This window comes from Parus major, chromosome 3 (assembly GCF_001522545.3).
Source record: "Parus major isolate Abel chromosome 3, Parus_major1.1, whole genome shotgun sequence".
Classification (NCBI taxonomy): domain Eukaryota; kingdom Metazoa; phylum Chordata; class Aves; order Passeriformes; family Paridae; genus Parus; species Parus major.
The window spans coordinates 16,091,860-16,105,256 of NC_031770.1; the positions used below are offsets into that span (position 1 = coordinate 16,091,860).

Here is a 13,397-nt window from a genome sequence, read left to right on the forward strand (position 1 = left end):
AATTCTCCACATCTGGCCTTTTCTTCTACTGATCTCAATAATTCATCATTAAAAGGGAGACACTGTCAAAGCACAGCAGGCCACCCATTTTCTTCCCCATCTCCAATAAGCCTGCACAACATAAAACTGCTTCTTCTAAGTGTATCTTATTCAAGGTTACCAAGGTCACTGCTAATTAACAGCAATGAAACAAAAAAACTACAAAATACAAAAAGAACTCTCCTGGTCTAAGAGCAAGAAGGTTCTTGCTTGCTCTTGCTAGCTGCAGTTCCTGTGAGCTGCAGCTAAACTCCTTCTGATAACATATGAATGTTCTCATCCCATGACTGAGAAATGCTAAACTACCAATATACCCTTAGACACCAATTAGCATTCACTCTGTATAAAGAACAATTTCTTGATCCCTTCTGAAATATTTTGTTGAGCTACTATTGACTTTGGCCACAATCCTTCAGCACCCAGAGCTAAGACTTGTTTTGTATGTTCTCAATTAATACACCCAAGTCTAGTAAAACAATCTAATTTAAAGAGAAGCAACTCTGAAAAAAATCAGAAATTGTTAAATTAATTATTTTTAGGAAAATTATATTTTCAGTTACTGTAAGAAAAGCTTTAACTTCCTTTTGTAACACCGACCACAAAGTTTGGATTTTCATTGCATGGAGGGGAATACAGAGAAACTCCCCACCTACATTCCTGCTGCATGGAACACAACCTTATTGGGCTACTGGAAATAGTGTTATTTCTTATGACACAGTCCTGCAGAAATCAAAACGGTCAGTAACCATAAAAACAACATTATACAAACCAAACTTTCATATTTATAGTTGTTTATAGGTAGCTTGTTCCTTGTCTGTTTAAAACTAAGTATCTCCCCATCAGTTCCTGTTCACATTGTTACAAAGACTGTACAAGGCTCTTTGCCTATAAAAAGAAAGATTATTTCCTCAGGCATTTTACCAGAGGCAGGGGACTCAAAGGGTGGGGTTTTTTTACCCCCATTTAAGCCACAAGCAAAGCTTAAAAACCACCCAACAGCTTTATTTTACATCCATCTCCAAGCCAGACGCACGGAGCCAGCCAGAGAGAGGAGCGAGGTTCCAAGCCGGGGCAGCCTGAAAAGCAGCACAGCACCAGGTTGCCGTGGTGTCCTTGGGCAAGGCGGAACGGCGGATTCCACCCTTTTCCCTGGTCACCCTTCGGCTGCACTCCTCGCTCAGCCCGCGCACCTGCCCGGGTGCGCTGAGGCGCCAGTCCCGCTCCCAGCCCGGCGCTGCCGAGCGCGGGGCTGCGCTCGGGCAGGAGGCGGGACCCGGCTGGCCCCGCTCTCACCCCGACGGGACGCGGCCAAGGGCACGGGAAGGCCGCAGCCCCGGGCGCCTCATGCCCGGGTGCAGCCCCGCTGCCCCGCAGCCGCCATCGACCGCCGGACCCCGCACACGTCCCCCCACAAGGAGAAGGCGCCCCGGGGGAGCGACCCCCGGCCCGAGGCGCCGCGCCGGGCATGGGCGTCCTGCCTGCGGCAACACCTCCGCCGCCACTACCCGCATCCCTTCCCGCACCGCTCCCCCGCATCGCAACGGACGAACTCCCACTGCCGGGGCACTCCTACCACAGCCAGGGGTACTACCACAGCCAGGTGCGACCACCACTACCGGAGCACCACCACTGCCGGGTGCTCCGCTGCCTCCACCCCGCCGCCGGCCCGCCTTCCCCGCCGCCGCGGTCGCTCCCCATACCCTGGCCCGGCACAGCCCAGCGGGCACCGGCTCGGCTCCGTTTCGCTCCGCTCAGCGGCCGCGGCCCGGGCCCGCACGCCTGTTTACCGCCGCCGCCCCCGGCCGCGGCCCGGCCGCGCGCCCCGCCCCCGCCGCGCTCCCATTGGCGGAGCCCGTGCGCCCCCCGTCTCCGCCAATGGGCGGCGGGCTCGGGCGGGGCTCCGGGCAGTGCGGGGCGGGCCCGGCGCGGCGCGCGCGGCGGCTGCAGGGGGACGTGAGGCCCGTGAGGTCCGTGCGGCGGCGGGCGGGGGGGCCGCGGGGAGCGGGGCGAGGCGTGAGGAGCGTGTGCTGCGAGCGGGGCGGCGACCGTCTGTCGGCGCTGGGCTGGTTCCCCCCCGGGCTGGGCTTCTGCAGCCAACGGGGACTGGCCCGGTCGCGGTGTCAGTCGGAGGTGGCGGCGTCTCACCGCCGTCCCGGCTGGTGGGGCGGGGGAGGGTGGTCCTGCGGTGGGAAACGCTCGCATCCCACAGCTGAGGTGGGCTCGGGGAGGCTGGGGTGTCGCTGCTCAGGCGCTCCCACAGTCCCCATTAATGTGCGTGAGGAGATGGGCAGGAGCCCCGCGCCCGGCTGACTCCAGGGAAATGCCAGGCGAAGGGACCGACTCCCAATTCGAGGAGCTCCGTGACCGGGAATCCTTTGTTTGTGGCTGCCTGTGTGGTTTTTCAAAGCATCGTCTCACGCAGGCATTGCGAATTATTCACTTTGTTGGGAAATGCTTGTATGCACGTTGGAAATAAATGCAGTGCCTTGCTCCCTACAGGTCGATCTCAGGGATGCGGCGTCTGCAAGGGGCTCACAGCAACAGCCAGCTCCGTGCTTGTCTGGATGCTCTGGTAAGAGCCCGCCTCTGTCAGCAACTTTCCCGTCTGAAAAATAACAATACAGTCGTTATGGTGCATTTGCCACATGGCTGCATCAGTGCAGGAATACATTCAGATGAGGTTTGGAGATTAAATCATTCATTCCTTCCTAAATCAAACAGGATTCTTAATCCTTCTCTAGTTGTAATGTAACTTGCAGGAGTGACCAACAAACAGCCCTGAGCTTTAATTTCACTATTGTCAATTGCTTGCTTTGGCCAACTTTTTCAGCTAACTAATAATTTGAATTGAGCACTTAAATCCACACCAGAGGACCTATATCTAAGTAAGATGCAGATGCTGTTGATTTGTGAAGAAGGAAGATGGATAAATGGTCTGCTGTAAGTGCGTAGAGGGGTTTAACTGTACAAAACCTGTGAATATTACTGCCGACCTGCTGTTGCCAAAGTTGCCCTCCCCTGCAGAGAGAGACAATTATTATCTCCAGCTGCTCAGACCAAAGATTGTTTGGCCGGTGTTTAGGATCATACCAAATATTGTTCAAGTATTACACATATTTTTTCTTGTTTTTTTTTTAAAAACAAAATATTTGCATCTCCCCCAAACTCCTCTCAGCTTCCCATGTAAGGCACGAGGAGGTCTCTGTAAGGCACTGAACAGACAGCTACAAATCAATTTAGGAAAAGTCATCACCCAAACATTATCAAATAAGAAGCCAGCCCCAGTCAGGCCTAGAAAGGCTGAATTTGAAAGGTGAACAAAGAAACAGTTCCCTGGGAAAGGCACATTATTGAATAAAATGCTTAACACACAGGCTGTGTGTTGACAAAATATATCTGAAATGGAAAGGGTAAACATGATCCTTTGATGTTTGATAAGGGGACAGAGACTCAATATGTAGATGAAGCAAAAACATGACTGCAATAAGTCACTAGCCTTGAAAAGTTACATCAAAAAAATGCCTAGTTTTCTTCATTTCAATACCCACACCTGTGGAAATGCACACAAATTAATTGTTCTATTTGTGGTTAGGTTCATACTATTTCTAATAAAGGAAAGATCATATATGCCCTCGTCTGGAAAAAGGTAAGTTTTGGATGTCTTTTCTAACGACACCATTTTATCTGTTCCTGTATTGAATTTGGATGTCAGTGCTCAGTTTCTGTGTAACATCACTTTGCTTGCATCAGCTTGGCATTAATTGTGAAACATCTTACTCACTGTGCTGAGCACAGAGAACTGGAGGTTTCTGCATGAGCAGGCTGCCATAGTTTGAGATGGAGGCAGCACAAGCACAGGGGGAAGCTCTCCCCATCTCTCAAAGACAGGCCTGACTCGTTCCCTTTATTCACAGGTGGTAAACCATTGGATATTTCTGCCAGTGCTGTTCAATTTGCATCACACCTTCTCCTGCCAGACTTTCTGCAGCCTTAAAAGACCCATTGAACTTGAGCTCATGGCTAGCTCTTTCTGTACTTAAAGAAGAGAGAAGTGTCTGTATTCCCACCTAATTTGGAGTGCAAAGAGGTAGGACTAAAAAATGGACTGAAGCTGCTGGGAAAAAATAGTGTATGTCCCTCTTTGTTACTTTTCAGTTCTTAGGGGGAATAGGGACAGGACACCCAGGACTCAATTCAGAATCCAGAGGCTAATTTTTTGTGGGGATGGTTGCCTACTTTGTCCACAATCCTGAATAAAAAGTTAAACATGATGTATGTGAAGTGCTGGGAGAGCTGTTTCATAGCAGATCTCCCTGTAAACTGAAGAAAAATGGTAATAGTGAAAAAAGGAGGGAGCAGGGTGTTGCATTTGGAAAATAGAAAAGGCATCACCCTTTTCTTCAGGAAGGGAATCAGTGTTTAGTTAACAGCCTTGTTGACTGTTTCCCTGGGCTTTGGGGTGTTCAAATTCAGGTTCCTTTCTCTGCTTGTGAAGACTTAACAGCACTCAACCTGCACACTGAGACCCTAATCATTATGCATACTCTTGTCTTTTCTCTTCAGCCTTACTCATATTATTTAATGGGGAAGTTCAGCAAGAGGAAATGAGAATGGAGCCCTCCTCCAATCCCATCCAAATCCCAGGCAAATATGAATCAGGCTTTGTGCTAACTCTGCCTTGTCCAGTGGCAGGAGACATGGACAGGAACCTTTTGGGGATTGGCAGCCCAGGCTGTCCCATTCTGGTTTTGTGCCCTTCATCAAAGCAGTGTAGGTGAAACAGCAACTTCATCCAGGCACTGAATCTGTGCAAGATTTGTGTAGAAACTGATCTGCTGAATGTGCTGTGCAAACATTATCATATAAAGCCCTTCCAGGCAGGGTAGAGGGAAGAAATCCAGCCCCTATAGAGAGGCCCTTTTTACAAGGGCCAGTAGGGACAGGAGAATGGGGGATGGATTCAAACTAAAAGAGAGCAGACTTAGGCTAGATATTAAAAAGAAATTCTTCACTGTGAAGATGGTGAGACACTGGCACAGGTTGCCCTAAGAAGCTGTGGCTGCCCCATCCCTGGCAGTGTTTAAGGCCAGGTTGGATGGGCCTCTGAGCAACCTGGTCTAGTGGAAGGTGTCCCTGCCCACGGCAGAGGGTTGAAACTAGTCAAACTTTTCCTTCCAACCCAAACAATTCTATGATTCTATGAAACTTCTTTGTAAATACCTAAACATTGATATCCATTCATGCTTTTGTGCCTCCAGTGGGATGTGACAGCAGAATGAGGTTGTTAGATGTTAGAAGGTTTTGCATTAACTGTCTAAATCTCACATAATTTTTGAACTATATACCTGCACTCTTTTGGAGGTTTGTGCAGTGCAGGGCTGAATTTTCAGAGCAAGCCAAATCAGTCCTGTGAAAAACCAAATTCATAGACTTTGAGGAGTCTCTTGATTAGCTTTAAGAACAAGAAGTGAACATTATTAATAAATCAGCTAAAACCCATTTTTGGCAATACAGCTGTCATTTACTTCTTGTAGCTTGTTTGGTACTGTTCTAATCAGTCAAATCTCAACATACACACTGCATTATCTAGAAACATTTCTGTGAGCATTTAGAGCAAGAAACTTAAAACTATGAGGACTATATAAATCAATCTTTTATTAGAATAAAATAATTATGAGTTTTATTATAGTAATATTAATTAGTATAAAGGTATAAATACTACTAGTATTTATAAAAACTACTAGTATTTATAAAAACTACTACTACTACTAGTGATCTAACTATCCTCATAATATATATAATGAAAATTATAATAAATTTAAATTATAACTAATAGTTACAATTTAACTAGTGTGGGAGTCCCCTAGAAGCTTCTTCCTACTAATGTTAAAATGGTTTGTTCAAGATTATTTAATTCTCAAAATATCCTAATTTTGCAGGTCAGTGGGAGAGCCTCATGTAGCAGCTGGAAGTCCTGACTCCACAGCAAATGTTTTAGCTGTGCCATCCTATCCCCACCTGATACTGCTTGTTGATATTTATGTAATGAAGGTCTTAATGGTACAGCTCTGCTGCAGGCCTGGGGTAGGAGCAGCAAGAAGGGTGCTGGGAAGGGCGAGCCCAAGGCTCCCTGGCTGTGACTTCCAGCAGGAAAATCCCTTGGGTGGGATTTTCTTCCTTTCCCTGTTAATTGTTAGTTCTGAGAGGAGTCTGTTTTCTCACTAGAAATCAGCTCACCACTTACTGTGAGCCAGGGAACACCCAAATAAACCTCTGCCAGTGCTGATGCTGACTGAAGCACCTGGTGAAAGCTGACTTCCTCAAAGCCTTGTACAAAGTGGGACCCAACACAATGTCCCCGGAGAGGAACACAGAGAGGAATGAGCCAGAAGGGCTAAACTTTTACAAATAGAAAACCAGTGCCTGCAAGGATCTTTGGGCCCTGCAGTAAGAAGGGCTCGATTGCAACAGAAAATTAGTAGGCAGACTAGTGACCTGCAGAAAAAAAAGTTAATGGAGCCTCAATTAAGCCACGATTGGTCATGTAATTAGGTTTACAAGTATCTAGGCTGCTCAGAGAACACTCAGAAATTCTCTTGCATAGGACAAGCCCAAGCTGTTTCTCTAACCGCAACACGTATGGTTGAACTCGATGAACTTGGAGGTCTTTTCCAACCTTGATGATTCTAGGAATCCCTAATATATGTCACCATCCTTCTCTCGTGTTCATACAGCAAACCACAAAGGAAAAGCTGCAGTGCTAGTGTTTCCCTCAGTCCTCCTTCTCCAAGCAACTTCTGAGGCTCAGATGAGCTACCTCTTGAGGGGTTTTGCTGTGAGTTCACTCATCTTCTCCAGAGAGTAATTTCTTCAGGGCAGATGGAATGTCTTCTCTGACTATGTAGATTTATGGCGTTCCATCAACGTAATAATATAGGGATTATGAAATGGAACAACTCAAGTGGAAGTCACTGGACAGGTGGCTTGGCTTTAGTAGTTAGCTTGTAAGTATTTCAAAGCTTTGGCAGGTGTCAATGATGCTGTATGTACCATATGTTATTTATGTGGCTTTATGGCCAAGAATGAGAGCAAGAGCTTTCAGAGAAATGGGATCTCGCTGACTCAGTCAATGGTAGATGCACATCCAGTATCATCATAGGATACAAATGATGAGCTATTTTTGTTAAGCTTAGTACTGCTCTGAACTGCGGTTTCTGAAGTGTGTCTTCATCCCAAAGCATTCTGCCACTCATTGCACTTGTCCTTCCTTTTTCTCTCTCCACTTACTGCAAAGGGACAGAGACAAGATGCCATTTCAGTTATCAGTTTAATTTTAAGATTATTTAGTGCTGTTAGAAAGGGCTGGTGTGGCAGATCTCAAGTGAATATTTTATGTCCAAGAGGAAGATACAGTGCAGGGAGCAGGACAGATATTTCCTAGAATCACAGAATATGCTGAGTTGGAAGGGACCCACAAGAATTACTGAGTCCAACTTCTGGGCCTGCACAGGACACCACAGGAATTACACCATGTGCCTGAGAGCATTGACAAACACCTCTTGGATTTTGTCAGGCTTGGTGCTGTGATCACTTTGCTGGAGAGCCTGTTTCAGTGCCCAACCACCCTCCGGCTGAAGAACCTTTTCCTAGTATCTAACCTAAACCCCCCCGACACAACTTTATGCCATTCCCTCAGGTCACCACAGAGAAATTTCATGATTCCCACCCCTGTTTTCCTTCTGGAGCTTTCAGTGAGCACCCTTGCTCTGCACAGCTGGAGAGGGCAGGGAATGCCAGTGGGCCTGTTGGAGGGGTCCGAGACCCATGGCTGGGTGGAGATGAGCAGAGGTGGCTGTCGGGTTCTGTGGAGGAGAAGGCCCTGCTGAAGGGCTGTCTTGGCCCCTAATTGAAAAAAAAAGAAGGGTGAAGAAGACAGAAAAACCTTCCCTTTGCCCCCTTTGTTTTGCCTTGCCTCTGTGTGCCCCTACTCACACCTCCCTCCTTTCCATATCACCCAGAAAGGGACTGCTTTGTGGAAGGATGATGAAAGAAAACAAAACTAGGTGCTACTGTCAGGGTGAGGTGGTAACAAGCCACAACAAGCCTAAGCTATTCCATTTTCCTCAGTGACAGGAGGCTGTCAGAAAGGGCTGTGCAGCACACCATGGAAACACCACCACACCAGGCGTGGCTGTGCCTCATACCACTCACCCCTCCAACCTTCACCATGTGGGTGTCAAGTGGATCCTGGGTGCTTTGGAAATTGGAGACGAGCCTGTGGGGGTGGAGTACATTAAGACAAGGACAGTTCCAGGTGAAGAGGTGCAGATACAAGCACTAAATGGAAGAGAGGGATACCAGTCCTTGTTTTTGGGTAGTGTGTGGAACAGTGCAGGGCAGGGACAGGCACCATTGCCCCTGCCACATTAGCAATTTATATAGTAAAACATTCACAATATTATACTTGCCAGTTCAAATTGTGTTGCACAACAGTGCTTTTTATGAGTGTTGAGCAAAGCCATTTTGAATGAGATGAAGAGTGCAGTAGCCTGATTAGTGTCTGTGTGCCTCAAGAACATGGCATTTCTGTTTCTCTGTTGGACTCAGTTAAACATTATTTAGTCTGTAATTCTTCTTTGTCTGGACTAGACAGATCAGTTGTTTCTGCTTATTGTAAATTACATTTGCTTGCATAGTTTGGTGTTCTGCTCTCTTGCCTTGGCACCTGATTATTTACATGTACCTCAATCGATCCTTCATGGACAAGGTGGAAAGGCTCAGTTCTTTGTGATTTCCAGCCCGGATTCACTTTACAGATGATAACTGGCAAAGCCATTCACCCCCTGGGCAAACATGGCAAATTAATTTTGAAGCTAGGCAAACAGAAACAAGCCTGCATTTAGCCACTCTGAAAAGCTTTTTGCCAAGGACAGAAGGGTTATCTGAACAGTCTGGTTAGAGTTGTTCTAAATGGGAAGGCGGGCTGGAGCCAGAGAACGTGGGAGAAACAGGGTTATTTCTGAACACTTTACTGGAACTAAGAATCAACACTAGTCATCACAGTTCTGCTGGTTAATGGCAAAGTGTGCTGCCAAACTCAGCCATTGCCCTGGCTTTTGGCACGGCATTGCCATGTCTCACAGAGCTGGAGAGCAGTGAGCCACCTTGCCCTAGCCTGGAATCATCCCCAAGACACTGGTTTTTTTCAGTGCCCTGAAAGCCAGTACTTGTTCTGGCTTCCTGGCTTCCTGCCTCACTGTTCCAAACACAGCAAGGTGTGGGACAGAGACGTGGAAAGCTGCAGGGTGTTTCTGACTCCCTGTGTGGCAAATGGACAAACTCATAAACTCCATCCACTTGTCAGATGATGATTCACAGATTGTCATGACAATTTACTTCTAGCAGTCAGTCTGCAGGGATGTGGCTTCAAAAACCAAAACCAGTATGGGAAGGCAGGATCATTGCTACCTTTGGGTGCTGACTGACCCTTTTCCTGCTTTGCTGTGGCTATCAGTCCAATTCCAGAGGCCATTTGAGCAGGACTGCATAATCTAACCTCTGCTATCTACATCTGTGTCTGCATACCTGGACAGAGAGCAACCGACTGACTGGGGGCAGAACATCCTGACTGACACGTACCAGAGTGCAACTAAGAGGGAGACACCAGCAATTAACAAGCCTCTGGTAGGAGTGACTGATTGAGAGACGCTCCAGACATCCAGGTTAAGCCCTTCATTTGACCCTGAGCAAATTATTCAACTCCTATCTGTAATGAAAGGTTAATGGCATTATTCTGCTCTGTTGTGCTCCTGATGCCTAAAGAAGTGTTTGGAAAGCCTCAGTGGAAGCACAGCAGAGTCATTTCAACCTGCTCTGTGCTAGTGTGAGTTTGTGCAGTGAGAAGAGTTTGCCTTCAGGCACAGCAGTGCTGAGAACCAGCACTGCAGGTTCATTCCCCCATCAACTCCCAGACACAGTTGTGAGATTTCTAGCCTGGAGGAGCCCAAGGTGTGAGCACAAAGATGACCCTTTCCTTCAGCAGTCCCACCACATACAGTATCTAAGGATGCAGCCTGGACAGTGACTACACTCTGCACCATCCACTCAAAGCACTGTAGCAACTGTGGCTTCAGTTTAGCTGGTGGTCTGCTTTCCCAGCATAGGAAATGTTACTCCTTCCCTGAAATACAGATGTTCCTACTGTTCTGCAGCAGTGCTCCTATTTCATGACAGTGTTAGGTAGCATGTGCACACAAGAGTAGCAGAGAAGGTACCTTAACCCTTTTCATGCTGAATGCCCTCATTTTCCTATCCTATTTAAGTCCTTGTTTAGTGCATTTGCCATTTTATTCTTGTTTGCCCACCCAAATCACAGGGGCAGAAATCAGGGGGATTCTTTTCCATATTAAAGAATAAAGTTAAAGTTTTCATGCGTCTTGAAATTTTAACAGAACACTACTCAGGAAGAGTATTAGTATAATAGCTGGAGAACAAAAATAGCTCAAATCTGAACTTTCCAGAATATCACAAAGACTGTATTTGGTAGGGGCTTAAAGAGAGAGCATGTTTTTTCTGGCTTGATGAAGGGATGACTTTCCTGTTTAGAACAGTTCTGTTAATGCTACTGGCATTGTATTGCTACTAACTGTTGGTACACAGGACAGGTAGCTTTTAAAATAATCCTGAATCCTACCTTTAGTTCCAGGGATCTTGCTCATCTTACACTGGTTGTCAAGGAAGGCTCATATTCTTTCATACACAGATGAAGCTCTGTGAAGTCAGGGAGAATTTTAAATGCTTGTATTAAGCTTCTATTAAGGTTGAAGGTGGCATGGCGTAAGTTAAATAGGCTGGATCAGTTTTCCACATTTTCACTTTATACATTGTTCCTGATCTGCTTAAATGCAAGTTAGCTGTGGAGTTAACTCATATTTTATACCTGGATGAGCAAGGTCTCCTTGAAACCATAGAAACCAATGATCCAGGAGAAAATAGCCTAATGCTTTTCCTACTCCACCCCCTTCTGCAAGGCAAGTTCAGGAGTGCCAGGCTTCCTGGCATTTATTTCTGCACAGATCTAATCCTGAGTTGGCTGTGGGAGCTTACCTCAGGCTGTATTGATAGGGCTCAAACAGTTCCCAGTTTTGGAAAACTTCCACTCCTTCTACTTGGCCCTGTACCTGTCTCATGTTTCTATATCAAGAAATGTAGCTAGTTCCACTTCATAGTCTTTGTTTATTTATATCTTTTCAATACTGAGCCACAAATAGTGCTGAGCACTGACACCTCCCAAATTGTGCTCTTGGGCACCTGTCAAATGTGTTGCACAATGAAGATAACAGTTCATACTTGCCTAACTCCTTCAGTGCTCAGGGCAGGCATCTTGCATTTAGAGTGGCAAAAGGTGGGTAACAGCCAACCTGCAGCAAAGCAATATGTAAACAGGAAGTAACAGTAACTTGTGTGATGGTGTTTGATGCCATGAGCTGATGGGGACAGATCTTCCTTATGTATCCAAGCTCAAACTCAGCACGGTCATGTGGCCTTCCAGTACCCGAGGGGAGCACAAAAGAAACAGGAAGAGGCGCTTTTTAACAGGGCATGTAGTGATAGGACAAGGGGGAATGACTTCCAACTGAAAGAGGGTAAGTTTAGATTAGGCACTAGGAAGAAATTCTTTACTGTGAGGTTGGTGAGACACTGGCACAGGTTGCCCAGAGAAGTTCTGGATATCCATCCCTGGAAGTGTTCAAGGCCAGGCTGGATAAAGCAACCTGGTCTAGTAGAAGGTGTCCCTACTCGTATGAGGGGGTTGGAACTAGATGATTTTAAGGTCCCTTTCACCCAAACCGTTCTATGATTCCATGATTTTCTCTCTTGCTTTGTTTCCCACTTGTAGAATGGGAACAGCTCACATCACTTTACCTGAGGATAAAGGAAGAAAGGATAAATTCATTGAGAAATACAATGTGTGCTGGGGGCATACAAACAGTATTGTAGAAGAATTTCTGGCAAAGATACCACATCTCTCCAGACTGCTTTCTTACAAAACAACTGAGTTCAAGAAAGTAAGATACCTTCTGGTCCTCCTGAGGGCACAGAGAATCATAGAATGGCTTGGGTTGGAGGGGACCTTAAAAACCATCTAGTACCAACCCCACTGTGATGGACAGGGACACCTTCCATGAGACCATGTTGCTCAAAGCCCCATCCATTATTATCTAGCTTGTCCCTAGATTTTTCAGTTCCAAGAGCTGGAATGACAGCTGTGTGCTCTTTTTTCCCCCCAGATTAGCAAGACCTACTGGGATAGGAGACTGGAAGTGAGAGAAGGAATGACAAATCAGTAAGTATAATTATTCCTTTCCTTCTTGAAGATGCTCAGAAGAAACCTTCATTTCTGTAATAAATTTAATTTAGCAATACTGGAGGAGCTCCTTACTTACGCTTGGGGCTTTGAGGAATCACACTAGGTCTGGATGATTCATTAAAAAAAAGAAAAGGGAGAGAGAACCCAAACAAAATTTAGTGTGCAACTTAACAGCAGCATCTCACCCAGGACTGCAGTGCTGAACATGGCATCACACTGAAAACAGCTGGTTTTAAATGAATTTTGGTTCAGCATGAGCTTGTTCTCACTGGAAGTCTTTCCCATGCTGGGCCAAAACCACAGCTGTGCTGTGGTGTGGGGTGCCTGCCTTTATTTTTTTTCCTGCCACGAAGGAGATTCCAGGGCCTTCAGCCTCTGTGAAAAACAAGGGGCACATGGCAGAGTACTTTAAAATGGCTGGTACTTCTCCACATAGACCTACTGCCCTCCCGTGGCTGCCAAGGAGCGTCTCTAAAGCAGAAACAGAGCTCAGGGACTGAGGGAAACAATAAAGAAAAATAACTATATATTCAATTTAAACCAAAACCCACTTTGAGTTACGAGGAAGAGGAAAGCAAACACAGTGGGATTAACTGAAGTATCTATGAAGGCAAGAACAAAGAGCCTGATACCAGGTTTTATGAATGAGACCATGAGTATCAAATGAAAGCTGTGTGCTTCTGCAAGGACTATCCTGGTTTTTTTTCATTATGACTCTGATGCTTCTTGTGCATCCTCTAAGGACAAGGCTCATCTCCAGTCTTTAACACACAAGCAACACTTAAAACAACCTTTAAGCAAACACTTGAAACAACCCCAGATCTCCCACCAAAAGTTTCATTGGGGGGTTGCATTAGGCAGGCTCACCACTACATTTTTGTTCATGGACTTGGCTTAGATCTTAAAGGCTGATGTATGCCCAAGCTACATCTGAGACTAGATGCAGTGAAACTCTCATTTCAGACTGGAGAGGAGGGTGAGTGTGACT

At 46.2% G+C, this 13,397-nt stretch overlaps 1 protein-coding gene and 2 long non-coding RNA genes across 4 annotated transcripts in view; 1 reads left to right on the top strand and 2 right to left on the bottom strand.

Annotated features, from left to right (window-relative positions):
• The window catches only part of COQ8A (coenzyme Q8A), a 43,347-nt gene extending 41,500 nt beyond the window's left edge, over nucleotides 1-1,847 (bottom strand). Inside the window, exon 1 of the mRNA XM_015621846.3 lies at nucleotides 1,740-1,847. The gene's annotated coding sequence lies outside the window, so the exon portion shown is untranslated. The remainder of the gene's footprint in view (nucleotides 1-1,739) is intronic.
• The window catches only part of LOC107201878, a 28,826-nt gene continuing 16,846 nt past the window's right edge, over nucleotides 1,418-13,397 (top strand). Inside the window, exons 1-4 of one of the 2 annotated variants that reach the window (XR_001520443.3) lie at nucleotides 1,418-1,639; nucleotides 2,539-2,611; nucleotides 3,954-4,126; nucleotides 12,330-12,385. This is a non-coding gene — a long non-coding RNA (uncharacterized LOC107201878). Of the gene's footprint in view, nucleotides 1,640-1,949; nucleotides 2,007-2,538; nucleotides 2,612-3,953; nucleotides 4,127-12,329; nucleotides 12,386-13,397 lie in introns of those variants that run through there. The other variant, XR_001520442.3, reaches the window with a different exon arrangement.
• LOC117244157 lies at nucleotides 6,730-11,775 on the bottom strand. Its single transcript, XR_004496719.1, has 3 exons — nucleotides 10,733-11,775; nucleotides 7,766-8,314; nucleotides 6,730-7,325 (listed from the first exon to the last, which is right to left on the bottom strand). It is a non-coding gene; the product is annotated as an uncharacterized LOC117244157 (long non-coding RNA).